We start from the raw sequence: 9,992 nt of genomic DNA, 5'->3' as shown, positions 1-9,992 counted from the left end.
CCCTACTTCGTGAGACTTAGGGGAGGAAGTAGGAACCAACTTCTCAATTAGTTAATGGTTCTGCTTCCGTTGACAGGACACCATTAGCTCCTGAAGGGTACTGAACACAGCCCAAGCCTGGCCAGCGTTCACTCCCACAGCACTGCCGCCACCCCCTAACATAGGCCCTCATTCCAAGTTGATCGCTCGCTAGCTGCTTTTAGCAGCAGTGCAAACGCTAAGCCACTGCCCTCTGGGAGTGTACCTTAGCTTAGCAGAAGTGCGATCGAAAGGTTAGCAGAACTGCTCAAAAAAATTTCCATGCCGTTTCTGAGTAGCTCCAAACCTACTCCTTCCTTGCGATCACTTCAGTCAGTTTAGTTCCTGCTTTGCACGTCACAAATATGCCCTGCGTTCGGCCAGCCACTCCCCCGTTTCCCCAGGCACACCTGCGTTTTTACCTGACACGCCTGCGTTTTTTAGCACACTCCCGGAAAACGCTCAGTTACCACCCAGAAACGCCCCTTTCCTGTCAATCATTCACCGATCAGCAGAGCGATTGAAAAGCGTCGCTCGACCTTGTGTAAAACTGCATAGTTTTTTGTGAAAGTACTTTGCGCGTGCACACTGCGGCCCGTACGCATGCGCAGAAATGCCAATTTTTAGCCTGATCGCTATGCTGCGAACAACGGCAGCTAGCGATCAACTTGGAATGACCCCAGAAGTCAGAAGGCTGGTGAATATATTACCGGAGTCCTGCAGAGAGGGGATCCTCTGGTCATCGTTGGCGGCATACAGGTACACGCGCACGCTGCGCGCCATGTTTCTCAGCGCAAGGGTGCAGAGCGCGGGGGCGGGGGGAGCGCGCTCTGAGGGCATGTTTAGAAACCTTACTCTCACTGGCAAAAAGGGTACATACATGTACAGTCGCTGATGTGCCATCCCCAGCCAGTATAAATATTACATTGCTGAGGCTGAAGGGGGGCTTCTCCTCAGACTTGTCAGAACACTCACTGGGTGCCATTTTCTCCAGCAGAAACTCCAGTGTGAAGCTCCTGAACACTGTTTCTCCTCATGACAACGCTGATACAAGTACAGGGTGTTATAAAAGGGGCAGAGAGTGTTCATTATAATTAGGTCTGTGGACCTATTATTGGTATATGTTCTGTAAGTGGGTAATATTTCCACAATTCACAATAAGGCGCAGTGTGTGGACTGGCAAATCCCTGGTAATGTGGTGGCCCTTCCCTCACAGAAGGAGCCGGAGTGGGTGAGAATGTTGCAAAAGAATGTCAATGCTTGCAAAGAAATTCTCTGAGACTGAACAACAGACCAAATATTGGAGGCAGTCTGTGGAGGATGCACTGTTTACTGACCCCAGTGGCAAACGCAGGATTTCTAGAGGGGGGTTTCCAAATATGCTCCACAATCTCCCACTCTGCGGAACATTGGAGCAAGTGCAGGAGTCTGGGGAAGCAGTAGATGATCCTAGTAACGACCTGGACATTAATGTAAACATTGGTCTTTTTATACACTGGACACTGTATGGAAGACAGTATTAATATTTAACACTATAGATGGTCTATAGTATAGGCTGTGTCAAACATTTACATAATATAACTAAATGTTCAGGAAATTTTAAACATACCATAATAAATACACAAACATAATAGAACCAGTACTGTACTTTCTAAGCACACATTCTCCCACCTCATGGTAAGGCTCCTGTCTCTTCTTCCTGGTAGCAACTCTCTGGTCCAGTGCACTGATTGAGGACTGAGATCCACACACACAGCAAACTTGGTAGAAGAAGCTGCTACCACTGGGCACGTGCAGCAGCTCTACTCTGTCCCTTAAACGGCATGATGTGTGGCAGCTCTAGTAATCTCATTACATACCATTGCTATTGTCATACTTTGAGCCACTTGGCAAGAGGAGGGGGCTTTATGGGCAACCAGAAACCCCCCCCCCTTCCCTGCGTTTGCCTGTGGACCCCTCCATATCATCCACTCGGGTCCCATCCAGTTCCCAGAAAAGGTCTCTGGCCCAGATAATGCAAGGGGACACAGACACAGATTCAGACTCTGACGTCGACACTGGGGATTTGAGAGGGGTAGACCCCAACTTAGCCAAAAGCATACAATGTATGATAGTTGCTATAAAGGAAGTGTTGGAGTTTCCTGAAACAACACTGGTCCCAGAGGAAAAGGATTATTTTAAATTAAATAAAAAGCAGGTTGTGACTTTTCCTCCTTCAAAGGATTTGAATGCGTTCTTTGAAGAATCCTGGGCAAACCCTGAGAAGAAATTTACCCTTCCCAGAAAGATATGTGTAGCGTACCCTTTCCCTGAGGAAGACAGGCACAAATGGGAGACACCCCCAATGATAGACACCTCAGTTTCTCGGCTGTCTAAGAAAATAGTTTTGCCTGCCCCTGGTTCAGCCTCTTTAAAAAATCCAGCTGGCCGTAAATTAGAACCAACCCTAAAATCCATATATACGGCTAACGGAATGGTGCTCAGGCCCACCATTGCTTGTGCGTGGGTAGGTAAAGGCTGTGGAAATATGGTCTGACAACTTGCTTGTTAACATAGACACAGTTGACAGGGATGAAATAGTCCTAACTCTCGGCCATATCAAAGTTGCTGCAGGTTACTTAGTTGAAGCTATGAAGGATATTGGGTTGCTGAGTTCAAGATCCTCCGCTATGGCGATTTCAGTCCGCAGGGCGCTGTGGATCCGCCAATGGAATGCTGATGCGGAATTAAAAAAGAATATTGAGGCGCTTCCTTACAATGAAGAAGCCCTCTTTGGAGACGAGCTGGATGCCATGATTTCAACAACTACATCAGGCAAGTCAGCATTTCTGCCTTCCACAGCTGCTCCACCTAGGAAAGGATTTCATTCTCATACGATACAATCCTTTCGGCCCAACAAGTCTAAAAAGGCAAAGGGTGCCCCCTTCTTCGAGGTAGAGGTAAAAAATCTACAACACCATCAGGCTCGCAGGAGCAGAAGTCAACAGCTACTTCTGCTAAAACCTCAGCATGACGCTGGAGCTCCCCTGCGGGAGTACGATTGGGTGGGGGCATGTCTACTGTCTTTCAGCCAGGTATGGGTTCACTCAGGTCTGGGTCTTTGGGTATTGCAGATAGTATCCCAAGGGTACAAATTGGAATTTCAGGACCTTCCCCCATGCCGATTTTTCAAATCAGCCTTACCAGCTTCTGTTCAGGACAGAGCAGAAGTGCTGAACGCAATACAGAAATTATGTCAAGACAACGTAATTTCCTTAGTTCCTGTGTCACAACAGGAAAAAGGGTTTTATTCAAGCCTGTTTGTAGTGCCGAAACCGGATGGCTCGGTCAGACCAATTTTAAACCTAAAGACTCTGAACCTTTTTTTTTAAAAGGTTCAAATTCAAGATGGAATCCCTGAGAGCGGGGATCTCCAGCTTGGAGGAAAAGGAATTTCTGGTATCAATGGACATCACAGATGCTTATTTACATGTTCCCATCTACCCACCGCATCAGGCATACCTGAGGTTTGCGGTGCAAGACTGCCACTACCAGTTCCAAACATTGCCTTTTGGGCTCTCCACAGCTGCGAGAATATTCACCAAGGTGATGGCAGAGATGATGGTTCTTCTTTGCAAGAAAGGAGTCAAAGTCATCCCATACTTGGACGATCTCCTCATGAAAGCGAGATCCAGGGAGAAACTAGTGCAGAACATTGCACTTTCCCTGATGGTGCTTCAACAGCATGGTTGGATCATAAACCTTCCAAAATCACAATTGGAACCCACAATGAGGTTATCATTTCTGAGAATGATGTTGGAGACGGAAGCACAGAAAGTATTCCTACCAGTGGAAAAGGCTCTGGAGATCCAGAGGATGGTCAAACAAGTTTTAAAACCAGCACGCGTATCGATTCATCAGTGCATCCGCCTGCTGGGGAAGATGGTAGCGGCCTACGAGGCTCTACAATTTGGCCGATTCCACACCAGGGTGTTCCAATGGGACCTACTGGACAAGTGGTCCGGATCGCAGCTACACATGCACCGGAGGATAATCCTGTCAACAAAAGCCAGAATTTCACTCTTGTGGTGGCTTCAAAGTTCTCACCTCCTAGAGGGACGCAGGTTCGAGATTCAGACTTGGATCCTGGTGACCACAGATGCAAGCCTCTGAGGTTGGGGAGCAGTCACGCAAGGGGAAAGCTTATAAGGACGATGGTCAAGTCAAGAAGTACACCTTCACATTAACATTCTGGAATTGAGAGCTGTGTACAACAGCCTTCATCAAGCGGCACACCTTCTTCAAGTTCGTCCCATACAGATCCAGTCAGACAATGTAACGGCAGTAGCTTACATAAACAGCCAGGGCGGAACAAAAAGCAGAGCGGCAATGGCAGAGGTGACAAAGATACTCATCTGGTCAGAAAGACATGCAAAAGCTCTGTCGGCAATTGTCATTCCAGGAGTGGACAACTGGGAAGCAGACTTCCTTAGCAGACACGATCTCCATCCAGGAGAATGGTGCCTCCACCCAGAAGTCTTTGCAGAGGTAGCAGATCGTTGGGGCGTTCCTCAAGTAGATATGATGGCATCACGTCTCAACAAAAAGCTTCAGAAATCTTGTTCCAGGTCAAGAGACCCACAAGCAATAGCAGTGGATGCACAGGTGACCCAGTGGGTGTTTCAGTCGGTGTATCTGTTCCCTCCACTTCCACTAATACCAAAAGTTCTCAAGATCATCAGAAGAACAAGGGTTCGAGCAATTCTCATTGCTCCAGACTGGCTAAGGAGGGCTTGGTATCCAGATCTTCAGGAGTTATTACTGGAAGATCATCAGCCTCTTCCTCTTCACGAGGACCTGCTTCAGCAGGGGCCGTTTGTTTATTAAGACTTACCATGGCTGCGTTTGATGGCATGGCTGTTGAGCGCCAGATCCTAGCCCGTAAGGGTATTCCCAATGAAGTCATTCCCACACTTATTCTGGCCAGTAAAGGGGTAACGTCCAAACATTACCATCGTATTTGGAGAAAATATGTATCTTGGTGTAAATCCAAGAAGTCTCCTGCGGTGGAGTTTAAATTAGGACGTATTCTCCTATTTCTACAGGCGGTTGTGGATGCTGGCTTGAGATTAGGGTCTATCAAGGTCCAAATTTCGGGCTTGTCCATTTTCTTTCAGAAACAGTTGGCTTCCCTTCCTGAGGTCCAGATGTTCGTGAAGGGGGTTCTGCGCATCCAACCTCCCTTTGTGCCTCCTGGGATGGGATCTTAATGTGGTGTTGCAGTTCCTTAAATCGGACTGGTTTGAGTCTCTACAAGAGGTAGAGTTAAAGTTTCTCACTTGGAAAGTGGTCATGCTGTTGGCCTTGGCCTCAGGCAGACGAGTGTCTGAATTAGGGGCTCTATCACACAAGATTCCTTATTTGATTTTTCATGAAGATAGAGCTGAACTGCGGATGCGTCAGCATTTTCTTCCAAAGGTTGTGTCTTATTTCCATATCAACCAACCTGTGGTGGTGCCAGTGGCTTCTGACACCTCAGCCGTTTCAAAGTCCTTGGATGTCGTCAGAGCGTTGAGGACTTCTGTTGCAAGAACGGCTCGGATAAGGAAAACAGAATCTTTGTTTGTCCTCTATGACCCCAACAAGATTGGGGGTCCTGCTTCTAAGCAGACTATTGCGCGCTGGATCAGAGGTACCATTCAGCACGCTTATTCCATGGCAGGATTGCTGTTACCGAGTTCGGTAAAGGCCCACTCTACAAGGAAAGTGGGTTCTTCCTGGGCGGCTGCCCGGGGTGTCTCGGCGTTGCAAATTTGCCGAGCAGCTACTTGGTCAGGGGCAAACACGTTTGCTAAGTTTTACAGGTTTGACACCTTGGCTGCTGACTACCTTCAGTTTGGTTAGTCAGTTCTACAGGAACATTAGCACTTTCCCGCCCGTACTGGGATCTTTGGTACATCCCCATGGTACTAAAATGGACCCCAGCATCCTCTAGGACGTAAGAGAAAATAGGATTTTAATTACCTACCAGTAAATCCTTTTCTCTTAGTCCGTAGAGGATGCTGGGCGCCTGCCCAGTGCTAATTTTTCCGGCAGAATTAAGTTTTATCTTTTTACACAGTTTCTCATGTGTTAAGATGTTCACAGCTGTTGCTGTTGCGTTATGCATGCACGTTAGCATGGGTTATGTTGAAAGCCATGTTAGGCGGCATGTTTTGTATGGTGTGAGCTGGTGTGAATCTCACCACTAGTTTAATGTAAATTCTTCTCTCGAAGTTGTCCGTCTCCTCGGGCACAGTTCCTATACTGAGGTCATGAGGAGGGGCATAGAGGGAGGAGCCAGTTCACACTGTTGAAAAGTCTTAAAGTGCCGAAGGCTCCTGCGGGACCGTCTATACCCCATGGTACTAAAGTGAACCCTAGCATCCTCTACGGACTACGAGAAAAGGATTTACCAATAGGTAATTAAAATCCTATTTCTCATACGTCCTAGAGGATGCTGGGATCCACTTCAGTACCATGGGGTTTAGACAGTTCCGCAGGAGCCATGGGCACTTTAAGACTTTTCAAGGGTGTGAACTTGCTCCTCCCTCTATGCCCCTCCTCCAGAACTCAGTTTTAGAAATGTGCCCAGGCAGACTGGATGCACTGCCAGAAGACAGATCTTCAATCAAGAAAGTGACGGCTAAAGGTACAGCGGCTGGCGGGAGTGCAGCGCGCCATGTTGCCCACACATACACAGGCACTGCAGGGTGCAGGGCGCGGGTGGGGGGGGGGGCGCCCTGGGCAGCATGAAACCTATGGAAACTGGCATAAATAAGGGGCATAAGTTGCTGAGGCACAGTCCTACCCCCGCCAGTATAAAAAATTACCTCATAAAAGCTGAGGAGAAACACACTATTGAAGAGTGGAGCTTCCTCCTCAGTCAGCCAGCACACTGCTCAGCGCCATTTTCTCTCTCCTCAGGCTGCAGAGACAACGCTGGTCCTCCTCCACTACTGAACAAGTATCAGGGTGCAAAACCGGGGGGGGGGGGGCCACAGTGAATTTGGTGCTATATAATTGTGTGATTAACATTATAAAAGTGCTGAATGTCAGTGGGCATTTTGTGTTCACAGACATTGTGTTACTGGCGCTGGGTTGTGAACTGGCAAATCCTATCTGTGTCCCTCTGACAGATTTTACTGTGGGTTTGTCCCCTATAAGTCCCTGAGTGTCTGTGGTGTGGTTGTGCACGTGTGTGACATGTCTGTGGCAGGGAACTCTGTGGAGACATGTTAGGGACACAGAGATGTAATATGACACCAAGAGCCTGACTGGGTGAAAGGTTACATGATAGTGTGAATCATATCAGTAAGAGGTTGGACTGAATCTCATACAGAAAATGAAAATAATCTGTTGAAGATGTGATGTTTAATAGTTCTGCCTTTCATCCACAGGGACCTTTCTGGGTCACATACAAATTTGCACAAGTAGTACAAACTGATACCGACACGGACACTGATTCCTATGTCGACAGTGATTCCAGGGGAATAGGTCCTAAGTTAGCAAAAAAGCATTCAAAACATGTTTTAGCTATAAAGGAGGTGTTAGAAGTTACGAAGCCCCCTCTTTTACCACAAGGAGAGGGTTTACTTTAGTAAAGAAGTAATGTAATTTTCCCTCCACCTCAGGCCTGATTTAACCTGAAAATAAATTTCAGATTCCCAAAAGGAATTCAGGCAGCTTACCTTTTTCCAAAAAAGGTGGGAGTCACCCCGCATTTTAGACAGGGCCCTGTCATAAAAGAGAAAAGGTGTTTCTCCCTGCGTCTGGAATGGCTTCACTTAAGGAGCTGACAGACCACAAGTGAGTGAGGTGATCTATTGATGTGGCCAATGGGACACTACTCAGGCCTACCATTGTCTGTGAGTAGGTGAGTAGTGCTATTGAAAAGTGGTCAGAAAACTTGTCATTAGGGGGCATGGCCTAGTGATTATTGTGAACGGATGTGTTCTCCTGGGGCTCCTGTTAACAAATGGATAAAACCACTCTTACTCCCCCCAGCCACGCTCCAACCCCCGTAGTTTAAGCCCCCTTCTCTTTGCTTACCAGGGGACAGTGTTCGCGGAGCCGGGAGGGGCTTTTGGCTTCTCTGCAGGTTGCAGCCTGTTCCCCCCATACAGACCGGGACCTGGAACTCTGAGCCTGCCCGGCGGACATGCCGTAGAATACCGCCGGCCCTCCTGATTCCTCCTGTGACACGGCGGCACCCGGCCCGATTCCCGCTGCACTCGCTACTGAAGGAGCAGACCTCTCCCTCCCGCCTCGGCTCACTGCAGCTGCCGCAGATCACTCCTATCCATGGCCCGGACGACCGCCCGCCATCTTGTGACTGGCGGCTCCAGTCCCCGAGACGGCTCCTGGCACTGTGCTTCTGGCCGTTCGGCTTCGCATGCTGAGGGATCCGGCGACCTCACCTCCTACCTACCCTCTGTTACCCGCAGTGGAGTCCGGCGGAGCTCGTGATGTGGACGGGGGGACCTGGCAGCTGGAGGTAGGCCTTGCAGGTGCACAGCAGTGGCTGGCTGACCCCCCCTCCGCTTCCCCAGTGCCCCATAGACGCTGATCCCCGGCCCACGGCACTGTAGACTCCTGGGGACTGGCTAGTGAGTGCGGCCTGCAGGTTCCTTATGCCCCCACGGGTGGCCCCCACTAAACAGGAGCCTAAGCAGGCCAACAACGCCTGGGGTCACCAGAGCGTGCCCCCCATTACATCAGTGTGGCTGGCACACCCCAACCAAGCTCTCGCCTGGCACCTGCTGCCCAACCCAGACTCTCATCTCCCGAGTCCTTACTCCTGCCCCCCCCCCATACCTTCCTAACATCCGTTGCTAGCACCGGGTGGACCTGCGGAATCAGGGAGCACTGGAGCTCCCGCGGATTGCAGCCCACCCGCCCCCTGGAAGCAATTGCCTCGGTTTTCCCAGCCTGGGGTCTCTCGGTCTGGCCGCTTCAGACCACCTGGCACCTGCCTGCAACTCCATTATTGACACCGCTGCCTCCTGCGGACTCCCCTGCTGCGAAGTTTGTTGGCTTACAGCAGTCCTCCCCGATCTAGCCTGTACTACCTCGGTGTGAGGGCACACTCCCCAACTGTCGGCCGTCTTCCTCACTTTTATTGCTGCCTTTACCCGTCTGTGACCTATACTTACCGATTGCACTTCGCCCGCAATAGCTCTGCCTCAACTTCTTGGTGGGGAGCGGCTCCTCTCGAGGCGGCGCTGGAGTGCCCCGTGGCTACCCACGACACCTAACAGCCTTCATGCCCCGCTGATCGCACCATAACTCAGCCCTCCAGTGGTTCTTTGTCTGGCTGTCTGGTTACTTCAATTTCATTCCCTTTTCCAGTGCTTTGTCTACTCTTCTCTGCTTCAATCTATTTACCGAGGTGCAACCATGTCTAAGTCCAACACGAATACGAGAAAACGTGCAGGGACGGATATCTCCCAATATTTCACTAAAAATGATAGGAGCGACAAAACTTCCTTGCCTTCAGGCCCCCCTTCTTCTAGTCTATCCTCATCAGATAAGGATGATCCGTCCCCCATACCCACTCTATCGACCAAAGAGGATATCCAGGCCCTGAAATCGCTTATAGTGAACTTTAAAGAATCACTGGAGTCCAAGTTGGACCGAGCGGTCACTTCAATCAGATCAGTTATCTCATCTCTTTCCGCTAGGACCTCCAAATTGGAATCCAAGCAGGACGTTCTCCAAAGGGACCACATAGAAACGGTCAGGGATGTCGATCACCTCATCCAGGATATATCGGAACTGCTTGCCAAAAACAAGGACCTGGAAAATCGCGAAAGGAGAAATAATCTCTGAATCCTCAATATCCCAGAGTCTATTCTCCCAGCGGCTCACGAGACATATCTACAAAGGTTATTCTCCACTCTTGTGCCAAATATGGGCCCTCGTGAGCTACCCTTGGAGACGGCTCACAGGGCTAT

The sequence above is a fragment of the Pseudophryne corroboree genome, chromosome 4 (genome assembly GCF_028390025.1).
Source record: "Pseudophryne corroboree isolate aPseCor3 chromosome 4, aPseCor3.hap2, whole genome shotgun sequence".
Taxonomy (NCBI): Eukaryota; Metazoa; Chordata; class Amphibia; order Anura; family Myobatrachidae; genus Pseudophryne; species Pseudophryne corroboree.
Note: the sequence above shows the minus strand (reverse complement) of the source record.